The following is an 18,246-nucleotide window of genomic DNA, read 5'->3' as shown; positions in this document are numbered from 1 at the left end:
CGCCAGCGGACATTGGTTGTCCAGGTATTCCTAACCACAAAAAAGCCACTGTGTTGAATCATACTCTCGATGGCCTGTACAACTTCAAGTATTCTCTTTGAATAAAACATTATAAAAAAATATTTTTTGAGTTGTTGTTTTAAGTCCACTTTTTGCACAGTTAGGTTTATCGGGACTGGACCTACAGTTTTACAATGATATTTCTATTATCGTTTCTTATTCTAAATCACACTATAAGACCAAATGAATACACTCGAATATCATAATATAGAGCCATAGTAACTATGAAGGTATATCAAAATAGCCACATCTCCATTTGCTTTTAAAAGAAAGTTGACTTGAGGATGGCCGCCATGTTGTTAACAAACTGTAACAAATTTTTTGTCCTTTACGATATCATTTTTTTATATATATATTCTTAATTCGTGCTTAAATATCTGCATTTCTTTTACACGTGTGCTTAAACTTATGTATCACCCTGTACTACACGCAATCTGTCAATGTTAGCAGAAACCGAGATGATTTCCATGGGCGGAAGTATTTGTTTGTTATAGTCTTACTTTGTTCTGTTAACCAGTAGAAAATCACATTGCAAATGTGTTCACATTTTTTTTATCCATGTAAATGCAATGAACTGAAGGTAGTTTGTTGTGTTTGAAGGTCATTTGAAGAGGCGGAAGGAGGTTTATTTACAATCACGGCCACAGAATCTGTTTCGCGTCGCCACATGTAAACATGGCAGAACGCAATGGGCAGAGGTTCATTTGTGCGAACGCTGCTTTGAGATCTCCCTGAGTGGTCAGCTTCAGATGGGAAACCGTCGCTTTGAGAGAGAGGAGAAGGAGCCTTTGACAGGAACAACTCTTGTGAACATCATGTATCAGAAATGTGAAGTGCTGCAGAACGAAAATTTTGCTTTCAATTTGTAGTTGTTGTTTCTTGCCGTACATATCAAAGTACACAAACCAAAGTACATCATCCATTAAATAAATGTTTCAACTTGTTAAATGTGTTCTCCTGTCTATTGTTCTCTGTATAAACGTTGATAGTTTTACTTTCATGTACAGCCATTTTTAGGATTGGCAAGGTTTAATTTTACGTAATGTTTGCATGAGGAATTAAAATGGGACACCTAAATCCAGAATCGAATGGGTTTATGCTTGTTGTCTAATCAATTTAGAAAAAAAGGAAACATTTATATTGCTGTAGTATACGCTCGTCAGATCTAAACTCGAATATGCCTCTCTTGTTTGGATCCACAATTCAAGAAAGATACCGAAAAATTAAAGAAACTTCAAAATAAATTGCTCAGATATCTACTATTTAAACTTGATGGCATATATCCGAAACTCACTCCTAGTAATATATTAAGCGAAATCTTTAATATTTCGTCACTCGACGAAAGGACGCAAGTAAGTCAAATAACCTTCCTCTCCAAACGTATTAATGGTAAAATAGAATCTTCTCATCTGCTGTCGCATTTAAATTTTTCCGTACAGAACTGACCTCTTTCAAATTCCCCTCGGAAGAACCAAAATGGCCGAAACTGAACCCATGAGGAGAATGTACAGGTTATTTAATTCAGTCTCCACGAACAACCCAGGTATTTACCTTTTTAAATGTAACTGTACCTTTAGTTCTACAGTATTTATTGAATTTTTGTATGTTTTGTATGTTTGTTATCAATTAGCTAGTAAGGCTATATCCCACAGTTTAGTTATATTCCGATTGTCGGGTCCGGCAGAGGAGTTAGACGGTTTTGAAATATGAATAACACACTTAATTTTTAAAGGTACAGAAATGTATTACTACAGAAATACAGGTTTTTGTATGCCATTTTTATTTACCAGGACAGTTCATGTAAAAAAAATGATCCCTTCAATTTACTTCTATACACATTCGAAGGCCTATTTTCTTTCCTTTTAAATGACCTACGTAAGATCTTGAGTCAGCGCCTTGTCCGTTTGAATAATTGAAATAAATTCAAATCAACAATCGGCGATCCGGTGAGAAGTTGGTGGCCTGCTTAACTGTTTGTCAGCCCAGTAAGCATGGAGCCCTGGAATGTGCAACATCGAGCGTTTGTTGTGGAGGGATTCTTCAAGACTGGAGAATCTGTATTGAAAACGCAGCGTCTTATTCGACGTCATTTCCATGTGGCACGCCATGGGCGTGTACCAAGCCGCAACACTATCCTCAGGTGGGTGCAGAACTTCAGATTGACAGAATCAGCTATGAATAGGCCACCACCTGGCCGTGTTCGAACCGTAAGGACACCAGAAAACATAGGACGAGTAAGGCCAGCTATCGTTAGGAGCCCATGACGGTCTACCTGCCAACATGATGTAGCGTTGGGGATTTCAGATCGCTCTGTACGACGAATGTTACATCTGGATAAAAAATTTCACCCTTACAAGATTATGCTTGTACAGGAGCTGCATGATGATGACTTTGTCAATCGTAAAAGATTTGCTGAACGGATGCTCCAAATGTCCGAGGAAACGATTATTCTTATGAGTGACGAGGCACATTTCCATTTAAATGGATCTGTAAATAAGCAAAACTTTAGATATTGCTCAAACGAAAACCCGCAGAAACTTCATGAACGGCCGCTTCACAGTTTACGAGTGACGGTATGATGTGGTGTATCTGCATTTGGTGTCATCGGCCCATATTTCTTCCAAGATGAAGATGCGGATTGTGTGACGGTGAACGCTATATCGTAATGATGAATACTTTTGTTTTACCAGAACTTCGTCGGCTTCGGCGTAGGATAAATCAGCAAGACATATGGTTCCAACAAGATGGAGCAACGGCTCACACATCTAGATGCTCTATGGCTGTTGTTCGTCAACTTTTTCCAGGACATATCATTTCCCGGTTTGGTGACATACACTGGCCTCCTCGGTCACCAGACCTTTTAATCTGTGATTTTTTTTCTGTGGGGATTCCTCAAATCCAAAGTGTATGTGAATAAACCTTGCACATTAGACGACCTGAAGCTTGCAATTAGAAATGAAATTGCAAACATTGATGGTGAAATATTGCAACGTGCCGTCCGCAACTTCTGAGAGATGCTTCGAATGTGTGTGCACGTAAATGGAAGTCACTTGAAGGACATCATTTTTAAGTCATAAATTATTGCCATTCCAATTGACATACGATAACTTAAAATGGCATACAATAACCTGTATTTCTTTAGTAATACATTTCTGTACCTTTGAAAATTAGGTGTGTTATGCACATTTCAAAAAGGTCTTACTCCTCTGCCGGCCTCTATTACCTCTGTGTTTCTTTCGTCTCTATAATGTAGCATTTTAATTATTTTCAAATATTGTCATCAAATGTAAATTGTATTTTATATTATTCACATTTCTTGTTAATTATCCTAATTATGTTCTTGTTTATGTAACAGGGTCATCCCATATTGAATACTGTAATTGGATATGTGTGAGTTGTGTTCCAATTAAATAAATGTAAATTGTAATGAAATTCTGAGGAAATGACGTCCTGGTTTATTGTTTAAAGGCACCAGGACATAAGCGCATACCTCCTGAATGTATGACGGTGGAGGCGGGTTTATTTAGGAGTTCCCTCCCGCTTTATCTATGTGGGGTGGGGGGTTAATCCAGAGGAATGGGTTGCACAATAGCGGAGCATGTGTTCATTACAAATATGCAGCGTCAAGTTAGACACTGCCTTGACAACGGTAGTGGACATTTTTAACGTCTTCTGTAATATGCACATGTTTATCATGAATCAACCTATACATTAATATACGTATGTTGTAAATATGTGCAACGTGCCACCACTCGCAACTCCAGGGTATGGAGATCCAAATTGACAACACACCGCTCCTTGCTCCGACTGGTCAGTTGGGAGCACCAGTTCTCACCCAGGGATCGGGATTAAGACGATCCACCCTTCCTCCAGGAAGGAAACCACCGAATTGCGACACGTGACAGTAAATAAAATTCCAAATACTTTATAATTAAAATGTCCAAAATCTTTAATCACGAATCGCGCGCGTACATACTGATTCGCACAAGTTAAAAATTCTATTTTGTTGGGTCATGCACGCTCGTAGGCAGTGATAAACAACTTATTAACACGAGAGTCCGCGCACCGCCTTCACAGTTAATAGCAAGACCTCAAGGCTACCTCAAGCGCGAGGCGCAGCATAACAGATTCTTCTAACTTACAATACAAACTCATAACATAAAATAACACAAGAAAAACTGATAATTTATATAACACATCAATGTTAATTAGCGATAGTAAGCTAAAGTTCAGGTTGGCAACAAAAATGCCAACGTGGAAGTTTTTACATCGCCAAGAACATGAAGCGTGGTTCCCCACTCCTAACATAAACAGCCAATAGGAAAACGATATTTTATTGAAAACGAGGGAGAAATACTTTGCTATAATATTACAATGCTAAACTATATAGAAATAACTACACTGATTTTATCAAATAAATCATATTTGCCCTTGTACATAAAAAAATGATTAAATAAAGATTTAGTTTATAACGAAGACAAATTACTTCAATCTTGTACATTGTTGAACAAAAATCGATATTAAGAAGAAATGTATTTAACTTGTGCTTGAAAAAACAATGAAAACGTTGCATATATTATTTAGGATAATTATTAGCCTATAAATTCTGAATAAATATTGCAAAAATACGCGAATAATATTATAACATAAGATAAAACGTAAATATATACATGAATTATAAAAACAATTTAGTATAAATAATTTAATCCAAGTTCTTAACTTGAAAGTATACGAATAAGATAATGCCAATATACAACTGAAATCTGCCTAACATGGCGGTCATTACATATGTTTTGAAATATTCGCATTTTTAAGGGTTTTGTAGCGAATAAATCACCCTGTATCACATGTGGAAGGAATGCTTCACCGCCACGGATTATTCTACTTTTCTCCCGTTACTTTTATCGAAGCTATAAACAGCCATCAAATTACCGTATTATGCTCGTTCATTTGCATTGTATTATATCATAAACGCTTCACCTTTCAGTAACTAAATTTTTATATTCAAAACACGAATGTATTACAATTTGAACAATGCTTGATTCACAAATTCCTGCATTAAATAATTCCTTAATATTATTGAATTAGTATCTTCCATTGTACCCGGATTAATTTTCACGCTAAGATGTTCTATTCTTCGTTTTATCTAGGAAAGGAGAGCGAGAAAAACATTTCAAAAGAAATACCATGAATGGCAGTTACGGATATTATCAGCACGATTTTTTCGACAGGTTAGAGTACCGTGTAAATTGTCCATGACTATTTTCATAAATTTTTCTCTTACGTCCTATTATTTTTAAGCAATGGATTTTTATGTATGCTGGTGCAGAAGTTGTCAACAGCTTGTTTTGAGTTTTCTTTTAATTCTTGAAGCTCTTATTGGGTCAAATAAAGTGCACGAACATGGTGATGGAAAATTTGGAAGGTAATACTCATTAACCCAACTGTACAAGGAACGAGTGGAAGCAGAAATTTCCCGTGTAAACGAAGACATATGGATTCATTAGAACTTTGAAATCTGTTTTTCCCTCAAGGACAAAAATTTGGCTTGACACTATGTCGTCCGAACTGCATCGCGTAAAAGTGTATCTCAACCTGGAAAAAAACCAGGGCAATAATAATAGTAAATTGTGTAACTAAAGCACTGGTACGTACATACATGATAGAGCGAGTGAATTCCAAGGTAATTCAATTCATCGGCAGTTCTATGGAGAATTGAATTGTAACCAGTTAATTACTTCTTAAGTCCAATTCATACTCAGATAGGATAATCGGAACTGGATATGCAGTTGGATCCGAACAAGCAGCATGAAATGTTCCTCCACCAGGAATCGAAAGCGGGGCCACTTTATAACGACGCTACAATGTTTTCATATGCCATCAGAAGGGGTCAGTAAGCAGTGAAATGTTTGGAATATTTCCAGTGTTGGAGGAACTACAGTAGTTTCTTTCGAAGAGCATGTGTTTACGTACGTGTAAAGACTAAAATTGTAAATACCCTTACTGTAACACGGAGAAAATTACATTTTCTATATCTCCGTACCCTATATGCCCTTTAAAATGGAGTTTGATTTTCGTTGATTCTTCCCAGCATAGTTAGCTCTTAACGCAGCATTTTGCACCGTGAATATGAAATTAAAGTCCACCGAAACACGAAATCATTTTCCCCTTAAATATTGGCCAATAAGGCGCAACGTGCCTGACCCGAGAAGGTCGCGACCTACATTGGATCTGTTTTCGGGCAGCTAATCCCATTACAAAGTTCCCGGCGCAGGTTTTCTCTCCCTTATGCTTTTGTCGTGGAAAAGGGCGTAACCTAGTTAGCAGAACTCCGAGGGCTGGCTGGAGGGACAAATCGAAAGGGAGGCAAAAATCAAGAACCACGCAATCCAATTTGGGCCATGGTTTTGAGCGAACGCAAAAGACTAAAGATGAATGCTGCGACTATGTCCCCGTCCGGTCGAGGTGACCGGAATTCCTACCAACAATGGAAAACAAAAGACGACATTCCTTGGGTCCTCAGAGTCAACAACTGTAAAGGAATTTTGAGAATTAATAAGAGAGTAATGCAATTTTTTAGTCCTTCTGTTGCTCTCCATTATTAAATCAAATAGCCTGTGTCTTCCATAATTTCGAAAACGAAGAGCTCGTTAAGATTCACAGAAACGAGGGCTTTAAAAGGGATTTTGGACATTTCTGCAGCTTCATGTATTCCAGATTGCTTCGTTCTCCTCTTTGGTTTTCATGGTATTCCTGAAATTCAATCGGCCATGGCTGAGAGAACATTAGCTATTGTTCGTTTGAGTATTTGATGAAAGGGAATTATTTTAATTTTTGCTTACTTAGGATATTCGAAAATGGAGAAGACGCATTGATTTGGTACCCTCACAATCATTTATCAGCAAAATGGAAGATAATTGCCTGGATTAAATAAGGAGAAAATTGTATACTGAGGCTAAATATGTCTAAAAACGAAACCCAAGCACATTCACGTGTTGGGGTGAGGGGGACGGTGTGCATTATAGAATGGAAGAGGGAAGTAAAATTTGGAAAGGGGTAAGACAATCGTCTTTGCCCATCACGTACGTTAATCGACATATCTTTTTCTGTATTGTGAATAGTATGTCAGACGAGTTAAGCACCCTCTGTCATCAGTGCGGCAAGATTATCAAATGATAATTAGTATGAGATCTCGAGGCGAAGAACTGAACAAATACGTAGATACCTTCAGATATCTGGAATGCTTCATGAACTGCAACCAGGAAGTGAGAGTGAAGACAGCAATTGCGGAGTGAGGACAGCAATTTAGTCGCCTATTTTCCTCTGTAGGTTATTCAAGAAAGTGAAGACCAAAACGAAAATGGATGAAGGGAATCCATGTCTTCCAAAGGATTTTGAAGTTACGTGTTATGGTAACCGCCTGTATATCTTCGTAAGCTTCTCTTCTGTGTCTTTAACCTGGCAATCAAAATGCACCGTGGAGATCCAAAAATAAGGACGTCTCAACCATATACGCCGATTTCATCTGATATTTGAGGGAGCTCAAAGCTTAGCAAACATTGATACCGATTTTCTCCCTTGGGGGGGGGGGGGTTCATTAGTAGGGACCCCTAAGAATTAACACACTTAGGTGAACTTTTGAAAAATTGCACTTACAATGAACTAGTTCTGATTTGTTCTTTGTTTTTGATTTTGTTTGATTTGCTTTATTTACTTTGCTTTTTGTGCCACTTTTGACTAATTTGCGAAGATGGAGATGAGTGATGACATGATGAAATTGATGAATGGACACTCACAAACATCCACGACCAGGCCGGGATTCGAACCCAGGACCCAAAATAGTTCTGAAAACACTAATATATATATCAGGGTACCTCAAAGTATATTATGTTCATATAGCGAAGTAATTATACAAAATAATACTTTTTATGTAACTATTGATTGAGGATATGATTATCACATTCTGTTTATAACACATACTTTCACAATGCATTATTGGAGTGCTTCTCTCTCTCTCACACACACACACACACGGGCAGGCGCGTATTATTTTCGAATGTATGTTACGCATCATATTAATATAAAACATTGTAACCCCCAACCCCAGCAACGCAATATCAATTACCACGCACTTGTTTTCAGATATAAGTGAAAATTTACTAATCCTGATTATATAAAACAGTGACATGTTTCATTCTACTCGACTTTTCGAAGGTGGTATGTCTTCTGTCACCACGTTCCATGAAATCTTTCATGATATATTTAGTGTCACTACTACACATGCTTTCTTCATGTACTTGACACAGTGTTCATCGTACTTCGTAAATAGTTCTTGAGATACAAAGCATTGAAACTACTTTCAGTCTTGCAAGAAGCAGGTAGCGTCAAAGGCAAGCCCACTATAGTCTCCCCTATTTTCATAATAGTTATCTTACGTAAACATAATGCTAATTCAAACGATATAAAAGTCAAGGAAACTATCAATATGATTCGAAGTGACTATATATGAAGATGGAGATGAGTTAATGGAGGAAGTTTACTATGAGAGCAGAAAGTATTTTTTCTGTAGTAGAGGTGAGAGCATAAAATCCAAGAAAGTGTTTCCTGAAGATTTTTGTGTATATCTACCCACACGGAGATTGTTGTTCTACACCCAAAACATCTTGTGTGCCATCAAGGATCACAGCTAACTGCTCACTACAACTTCCTTAACAATTTCACGAAGAAACGTATGTCACGCAGGTCTTAAGATTTCGTTCTGTATATCGTGTCCTGTCCAGGAAGTTTTACATAAGCATTTAGTGAAATCATCATTTCGGTTCTTCTTGTATCTGAGTGCTTATCAGGTCTTTCTCGCACTCCATTCTTTTGTCTCTTTTGAATGCTATCGCCTCACAGGTTCAAAATGTGAAAAGACCGATACATCGACAATAAACACCAACAACGCAAGTTAAAAGTAGCTTTACCTTCGTTTGGAAAACAAAGAAGTTGGCTATTTTTTGATGGACTGACTAACACTCAGAACATGAGGACTACAGTATTCCCAAGCTTCTTACTCTATTACCTTACATAATCATAACAGCAAATGCACATACCGGATCTCCGGGTGGGGACTACTTTGGGAGGTCCCTGGACTAAGGATAAGATCTACGTTAGGAATAAGGATATTAAATTAGGCACCTGGAATGTTCTGAGCCTTTACCGGCCTGGGGCATTTCAGTGTACAGTTAATGAGATAGTTAAGTATAAATTAGATGTAGTAGCTGTCCAGGAAGTTAGGTGGCCAGGAGAAGGGAATTGTAAAACTAAGAATTATACTTTTTTCTATGGTGGTACTGAAAATCATAATTTTGGAACAGGCTTTTTCATAAATAATAGAATTATCTCGGCTCTTAAAACAGTAGAATTTATTAATGATAGGATATCATATGCAGTTTTACAGGGTAGGTGGTGTAAAATTATTTTAATAAACATACATGCACCAACGGAAGATAAAGATGATAATACTAAAGATGATTTTTATACAGAGTTAGAACAGGTCTTTGATAAATTTTCTCAGTATGATATGAAAATTCTGTTAGGTGACTGTAATGCACAGATTGGCAAAGAAGAGACATTTAAACCCACGATTGGTAAAGAAAGTCTTCATGAATTAAGTAATGATAATGGTATAAGATTGATTACTTTTGCAACCTCAAAGAATTTAATTGTGAAAAGTACCACTTTTAAACATAAAGATATCCATAAATATACCTGGTCTTCTCCAGATGGTAAAACTCATAATCAGATAGATCATATTCTCATTGATAAGAGAAGGCATACTAGTATAATTGACGTTCGTACGCATAGAGGTGCTGACTGTGCCAGTGACCATTATTTAGTAATTGCTAAATTAAGAGAAAGACTCGCAGTGATAAATCATAAGCAACAAAATCTAAAAGTTATAAAATTTGATACAGGAAAGTTTGTTGATGAAAGAATTAAGAAAGATTACCAAATTAAACTGTCAAATAGATTTGATGTTTTGCAGGATTTAAATGACGATGAAAATATATATGAAACAGACGTAAATAAGAATTGGGAGCACATACGTAATGCAATAGAATCAGCAACTAAAGAAAGTATTGGATACCATAAACCAAGAAAAAGTAAGCCATGGTTTGATAATGAATGTCATAATCTAATAGAAATAAGAAATCAGGCTAGACTTAGGTGGTTAAATAACTCTGATGATACAAATCTAAGCAATTATAATAGAATAAAGCGATAAGTTAACCCCACGTTTAGAAGTAAAAAAAGAGATTACTTGAAAAGCAAAATTAACGAAATTGAAACAAACAGCAAAAATAAAAATATCAGAGATTTATATAAAGGTGTAAATTAATTTAGAAAGGGGTGGCAACCTAAAGTAAACTTGATAAATGATAAAGACGGTGATTTTCTAGCTGACCCAAGCGATATTCTAAATAGATGGAAGAACTACTTTAATGACCTTTTAAATGTCCATGTAGGAGATAAATCAGAAGTAAATGAAGTACACACAGCAGAAGCTTTAGTTCCAGAACCTAACTTGACTGAAGTTAAAGATGCTATTAAAAGGCTAAAGAATAACAAAGCACCTGACATTGAATTAATACGAGCTGAGTTAATTAAATATGGTGGAAATTCATTAATATGTCAAATTCATAAATTAATTTGTTTAATATGGAATAAAGAAGAAATCCCTCAACAGTGGATAAAATGAACTGCAGTAATTACCGTGGAATTTCTCTACTCTCAACAACATACAAAATATTATCTAACATTCTTTTAACAAGACTAACCCCATATGCTAATGAAATTATAGGTGATTATCAATGTGGATTTAAACGTAACAGATCAACTACAGATCAAATTTTTCACATCAGACAGACACTTGAAAAAAAGTGGGAATATAATCAAAATGTCCATCAGCTATTCATTGATTTCAAAAAAGCATATGATTCTGTCAAAAGAGATAAATTATATAATATATTAGTAGAGTTTGGAATACCTAAGAAGCTTGTTAGTATGATAAAAATATGCACCAGTGAAACAGAAAGTAAAATTCGTGTGGGTATTAATATGTCTGACAAATTTACAATTCATGATGGGTTAAAACAAGGAGATGCATTATCTCCATTGCTCTTTAATTTTGCCTTAGAATATGCTGTTAGGAAGGTAAAAGAAACTAAAGAAGGATTAAAATGAAATGGTGTGACTCAGTTGTTAGCATATGCAGATGATGTAGACTTACTGGGGGATGATGTGAATATAATTAAGAATAATGCTAAAATATTTTTCAAAACTGCTACAGAGATAGGTTTGGAAGTTAACAAAGAGAAAACTAAATATATGCTTACAGGCCGAAACCAAGTGTTAGGTAATAGTCAAAATCTAATTATTGATAACAACTCGTTTGAACCAGTTTCCAAATTCAAATACTTAGGAGTAATATTAACAAATGAGTTGGTTTGAGTTGCTGTTTTAAGTCCACTTTATGCACAGTAAGGCTAATCGGGACTGGACCTACAGTTTAAATTGGGATCCGAACCACTTGTGCCTCCACCGGGTATCGAACCCGGGACCCCTTGATTACAAGGCAAGGACGCTACCACTGCGCCATGGGAGAGGCCCTATTAACAAATGAAAATTATATTAAAGAGGAAATAAAAAGTATTCTTAATTCAGGAAATGCATGTTACTTCTCTCTTCATAAACTTTTGTCTTCTCGTTTAATATCTAAGAAACTAAAAGTTAAAATATACAAAACCGTAATATTGCCTGTGGTATTATATGGGTGTAAAACTTGGTCCCTTACATTGAAAGAGGAACATAAATTGAGAGTATTTGAAAATAAGATCCTTAGGAAAATCGTTTGGAGCTAAAAGGGATGAGGAGACAGGTGAGTGGAGAAGGTTACATAATTTAGAACTACATAATTTGTATTCATGTCCAGATATTATTAGAATAATTAAATCAAGAAGACTTAGGTGGGCAGGTCATGTGGCACGAATGGGAGAGGAAAGAGGAGTTTACAGGATTCTTGTTGGGAATCCTGATGGTAAGAGACCTGTAGGAAGGCCAAGACGAAGATGGAAGGACAACGTTGAGATGGACCTAAGAGAAATCGGTAGGTATGGAAAAGAGTATATAGATCTTGCTCAAGATAGGGACAGATGGAAGGCCTGTGTTGCTGCAGCCATGAACCTTCGGGTTTAAGAAGGCTAGGGAGTTAGTTAGTTAGTTAGCAGATGCACATACATGCTGGACATTATGAAGACTAAGTTGGGTGATAGTTCCACGTCGTTTATGTGCTCATTCAGAGTAGAATCCTGTGTAATTTTCCATCTCTTTTTTTGCAAAGTTTTGTAATCTTAAATAAAATAAATAATTCAGATTAAAAACCTGAGGAAATAAAGACCTAAAATGTTGTAAATAAATATACGAAAATTCTCCACTGATTTCGGTGCCCGTGGTCTCAGCTCTATCTTCATGATTAGCCCAAGAAGTAGAAAAGCGACCTGAAATAACCGAAATGAGAGGAACAGACTTAGCAGACTACTTGATTCATGTATATTTTCATGACCCTCGAGTCATTGTTTAAGTTTTCGATATTAATACATGGTTCCGCACGATGGGTGCAGCCTGTCACCAGCACATGTCACAGCATTTGACAGCCTTATTTCTGCTGCCAACAGAAACCGCGCTTCTTGCGAAGGTTGATGATATCACGTACTACGTTAATGTCCTGCTAGGATTTCGGCCGAGTTATTAATATTCTCCAGTTTCGGTTACGTGATTAGTATTCCTGTCTCGCAATACGCCATCAGCGAACTTCGTTGACGGTCACCAGGTATGAGAGGTGGAGGGGCGTTACGATGTGTTTTAAAGCCGCGTGGAATGGGAAACGTGACTTATACTGCAAGCGATATGGAAAGCATTTAATAGTTTGCCTGTTTAGCGTATCAGAACCTGTGAGTTGGAAGTTTTCCACAAATAACGACTACTGTATCCGTAAAAAGTCATCCATTTCATTGAGAAGTCTGATATCAAAACAGCTTAGACAACCATGACATGCTCTTTATTCTGCCAATCACACAAGAAAACACAAATATGAGACTCCATAGCGTATACAAAATGATGGAAAATTCTTCTTTACCCATTGCTAAATAAAACCAGGAATTTAAGCCTGCATACTTCTCTTTTTAAAATGCACAGTACTTATCTGCACCAAACGTAATTCCTGTGCTCAGCCTTGCCTTCACAGTACAATATATCACGCTCTTTACATAATTTACACTCCAAACAATAGCAGAGAACCATAATATTTGCCAAAGGGACCAAATAGTATGCAGAATTAGGTATGACAATATTCGGTGACAACATCACAATTATAGAGATTAGAAACAACAATGCCATACTTAGTACAAAACTTTCAAATAATTTGAACAACTATATACTCGTCCTGCGGGGAGAGGGCGCGTCAACCATACGTAAGTTTTAATTGACCCGAGAAAAAGCGCCGGATAAAGATTTACAAAAGCTACTTCAGAGGGTGCACTTATGAGCTCCTGCAAAGAGAGTCACCATCATGACCCACCCTCCTCCGAACGGGCCTCAATTAATAAAGAGTTACTATTCTTCTCATCTGCTTCTCATCAAATCTGTTTTTCTTCTGTATTCCGGAGCTTGTCTTTTTATTTCATTCACGGGTTTCTTATTTTTGATTCTTTGATTTGTATGTTTTATCCAGCTTTTAGTTTCATTTTCTTCCTTTCGTTCTATCTATCTTTCTCCACATGCTTCCTTTCTTTCTCTAACTCCTTTCAATTTTCTCTCTTTCTCTCTCTCTCTTTCACTATGTTGGGATTCTTCATTTCTCTTCCTTTCTTTTTCTATCGTCTTCCTAAATCTCTCTCGCGATTGGACTTCCTTTCTCTCACACTTATCGTTTATATCCTTCCTGTTATTTTCTTCCTAAAAGCTTTTATTTCTTGCAGTGACATGTAAACATGACAATACATCCACTTACGGAATTTGACTCTCCCGCCTTTAAGAAATGTACTGGTACGCAGATGCGTGTATTGCAAAGAAAGTCACACCCCATGCAGACAGGTGATCAATATTCCATAACGATATGTTACTTACAATATTTTAAACTTGGTTACCCTTAAGTTGGCCGCGGTGGCTCAGTCGGTAACGCGTCTGACTACCATGCTCAAGGTCCCGGGTTCGATCCCCGGCCGGTTCAAATCCGGGAACTTTTCTAACGATGGAAGCGGCCCCGGCGCCCACCCAGCGTCGAATAACATGGGTACCTGGGGGAAACCCTGGGGGGTAAAGGCGGTCAGGGGCGTGATGCTGATCACATCACCCCCACTCACGACCGGATCAAGAAAGTGTGGGGCGTTACCCCCACACCCCCTATACGCCTTCATGGCGTGGTGCTATGCACAGGGGAACACTTTACCTTTTTTACCCTTAAGTTTACTGAATAAAAAGAAGAGCATTTTGATAAGTTTCCTGTTCCGTACATTACTGAAATGCGAAGGGCATATTTCCTGCCCACCTTGGTCGCTTACCGCGTTGTATATTTGTTAACACTCAAAGCAGCGATTTTGCAATGGTATGGTAAGGTCGTCGATTTGTAATCAAGGTGTCCTGGTTTCGATACTCGGCATAACGTGGACTTAAACACCAACTCAATCAATCAAAGCAGCGATTCAACTTATTGTATTGGACACAGCCATGGAACGGCCTTGAGTTTCAATGATTTAATTTGCTTATGGGTGATTAAGAAATAAATACCATGCATCGTGTGTCCAGAAAGCAAATGGCGGTGTTCAAGCTCCCCAAAACAGATTACAAAGTTACGTACATCATGATAGCGTACTGCAAGCAGACGAGGATCAAATTGCTGCCGAGGCTTGCCATTACGGACATGTGCCATCGCAATAGAAGATGCACTCGCGGTTATGGGGAGAAGTAGGCTGGCATGGGTGTGCTGTGTTGTTTAGAGCGTGCGGTGTCCGACCATTTACGCATGCCAATTACGCCGTCAGATTGCGCGTTGATAATAACAATTTGGCGGCATGGTCTATCATTCTGAGAACCCATTTGCGAAATGTAAGCTGAAAATCTATCCATGACGTCACATGACGAGCGCAATCGCTACCTCGAGGTCAATATAGAGCACGACGGAGGAGCCTCCCCGCTGATGTAGTGGTAATGTTGTTTCTCTGTACTCAAGGGTACATTACACATTGCTCCGAATCCAACTTTAATCTGTATTTCCAGTCCCGATTAGCCTGTTGAATTTGCAACAAACTTTGACATCGTACAGTGGCAATTTTCTACTGACAACACTGAAGAATGATTCACGTACATACCGACTTTCACGGTCGTACTAACGAAAATGAGTATAAGGTATTGAGCAATTGGTGAAGATGTAGTAGAGTAAATGCTCAAGAAGTGTGATGGCCTTCCATTTTCCTGCGTATATATCTCTCCCTTGCACAGTTTCCAATCTCGCTACTCTCTCCCATAGATATAACATCATTATTATGGCCTGGCATAGTGCGTATGTGTGTACATGTAAGCACCTGCTCGATTTCTAAAAGAATGCTCTTTTGTATTTATATCGACGTGCAAGCCATAATCATCACTGGACTTACGCAGGGAGTAGGTGCTCCCAAAAGTTGAAATATGTGCAGTTACTCAGTTTTATTAAAGCGATCCAATGTCTGCTCTTCAGTGACGGCGCCAGCCAAATAAGTGGGGAGACTACAGATTGTGGTTTCAAATTCTCTGTGGGTTGGGGGGTAACTAACATGAGCGTAAATTGGGGTCTAACGTTTGAGAGGTGGGCAGAATCGAAATGTTTTTCATCCCATAAAAATAGTGTCCAGGACTATTTTGCTAAATAACGATTAAATTTAAGAAATCGTAGAAATCACCCTGTGTTTGTTCCTCAGGACCCAGGAGGTTAACAAAATTACCCTCAGTCAAACAGCTACAGCCACTGGATGCATCCACCTACGAAGGTGGCATATCAATTTCGTAGCAAGTTTGGCGACCAATGATTGGCCATTTAGCTGTATGTGATACTGTTAATCCAGGCAAATCTTCAGCTGTCCCCTGTGAACACATCGTAAAAATGTAATCTCATGATCTTTCTAAAGTAGGAAATGTAGTCGAACATTAGAATGGAAAATATTATGTAATCTAGGTTTTCTCGTTTTCTGTAAAAATGGGTTTGCCGTTCCATAAAAATCTGGGTAGCAGGGGGCTGGAAGAGAGCTGAGATCAATTTTTGGCTCAATTTTGGAAGGGCTTCTGCCCAATATCTCCCCGCTGCTCTTTCAATACAATCAACCAGAAAATATTAATTTTTAAAATGTATTAGTACTATAAATACTACCACTAACATTACTACGATTAATAATAAAAATAATGATATATTGCAATGTTATCCACAACAAAATTAACTTGTGTTAGTACTGTAAATATGCACTTTGAGGAGATGAGCATAGCAACAATAAAAAACTCGCGGATAAATTGCATATCCAATTTCTATTAACATGCGTAGAGTGTATGGATCACATTAACCTCCACGTGTTTACATATGTCCAGAATTTAGTGCACCTTCTTAATTGTTAAACAAGCTACGTCTGCTCGGGAGGTCAGTTGTAACAAAGGGCTTGACACATTTTTAAGACGAATTTCTCTAGTCCAAATGCTCTGACGACCTAAATCAATCCCCTGTTTAAGACTTAATCCCTCCGCTGCCGAGATCTTCTGTCTTCCGGTTGAACTCCTTAGCAAGTTGTACCATTTCCTCCAGCAGCTTGCTCTGACGTCACTGTAAGTTGTTCAACTCCCCCCCCCAATTTCAGAAGAGAGACTATTCCCCCTCCGGAGCCAATTCATTGAACCAGAGCATAAACCTCGTCCTAAGAGTCTTGACAACGTTTTGTTCTCAACCAACACTTCTGGAGCTGGGAATCTATTCGTTAGCTTGCTTCACACTCACAACTCCTGGAACGCGTCAAGCGTTTACTCTGGATGTTGAAATTTTACGATGCTTCTTGTTTGAGACGAGATTCTTTGCAGTGCAAAACGGTATGTGAAGGGGGATGCCCAATAATACATAGGTTACTTTAACAGTCTACATTATTCTCATCATTCAACATGCACGGCAATTTCTGTTGAACTATCCAAGTATGTTGTAAACTGTGCCGGATCTACAAATCTTGCCCCCCCCACCGTAAAATATCTCCCTACCTACCTTTACACATAATACGTGTGTATATATATATACACGTATATATATATATACGTATATATATATATATATATAATGTGATGTGTATGTGTGTGTGTGATCTCATGTTGACAAAGTCCCATATAAGGGCCTAGAGGATGATTCAAAAGTCTCTTAACACCCCCTGTAAAAAGTAAAGGAGTTAGGCTGGGTACATGATACAGTACAAACAGGTTAGGCTTAGGTGTGGTGTGTTCCAAGCGGAAGTCCGCCATATTGAATTCAATTCAAAACTTTTAAATGGGAAGGGGGTGATGTGATATACAATATATGACAATTTTCTCACATCTGTAAAATGATACATTTATTACAATCATGCAGTCGTAACTTTTCCTGATTAAAGATAGGTTGAAGAAACTTTCACCACTGCTTTCTCGTGAAATTTTAGCCGAATACCACTCAGGAAACTTGAGGTGGGTGACCTAAGGTCGGAATTTTTCCACTTTGTTCCAGCATAAAACGGCTCTAGGACTCACCCAGTCTCAAATAAAATGGTACCCGTGAGGGTGTGTGTGGGGGGGAAAGGTAAAGGCGGCCGTAGAGTGGTGCAGATCAGTGGTATAAGAAAGTTATACATGTTTAGTACTCTAAGCACGTCAACATTGAAACAGTACATGCTTGGGAAAGTGATGTAATGAAATACTTATCTATGTATTAAATTTTTCATTAGACATATTATTATTCATTCCTTTGATTAATTATTTTATCATTATTATTACTATTAGTAGTGGTAGTATGAAATACGTTATTATCCTCGAAAATTACGCAAAAAGAGGGGTAGAAGTTTGTGCTAAAGCATTTGTGTTCGAAACGATTTGAATTATATTTTTCACACTTTCAAT

At 37.7% G+C, this 18,246-nt stretch overlaps 1 protein-coding gene and 1 non-coding gene across 2 annotated transcripts in view; both read right to left on the bottom strand.

The window, feature by feature from the left end:
• LOC145992323 (uncharacterized) overlaps window positions 1-18,246 on the bottom strand; it is a 797,619-nt gene that overhangs the window by 437,874 nt on the left and 341,499 nt on the right. The window lies entirely within an intron of this gene.
• TRNAT-UGU (transfer RNA threonine (anticodon UGU)) lies at window positions 11,639-11,713 on the bottom strand. The gene has a single exon. It is a non-coding gene; the product is annotated as a tRNA-Thr (tRNA).

The sequence above is a fragment of the Lepisma saccharinum genome, chromosome 9, assembly GCF_977018435.1.
Source record: "Lepisma saccharinum chromosome 9, izLepSacc3.1, whole genome shotgun sequence".
NCBI classification, from domain to species: Eukaryota; Metazoa; Arthropoda; class Insecta; order Zygentoma; family Lepismatidae; genus Lepisma; species Lepisma saccharinum.
The sequence above is the reverse complement of the archived record's forward strand: the minus strand, read 5'-3'. Positions and strand labels throughout refer to the sequence as shown.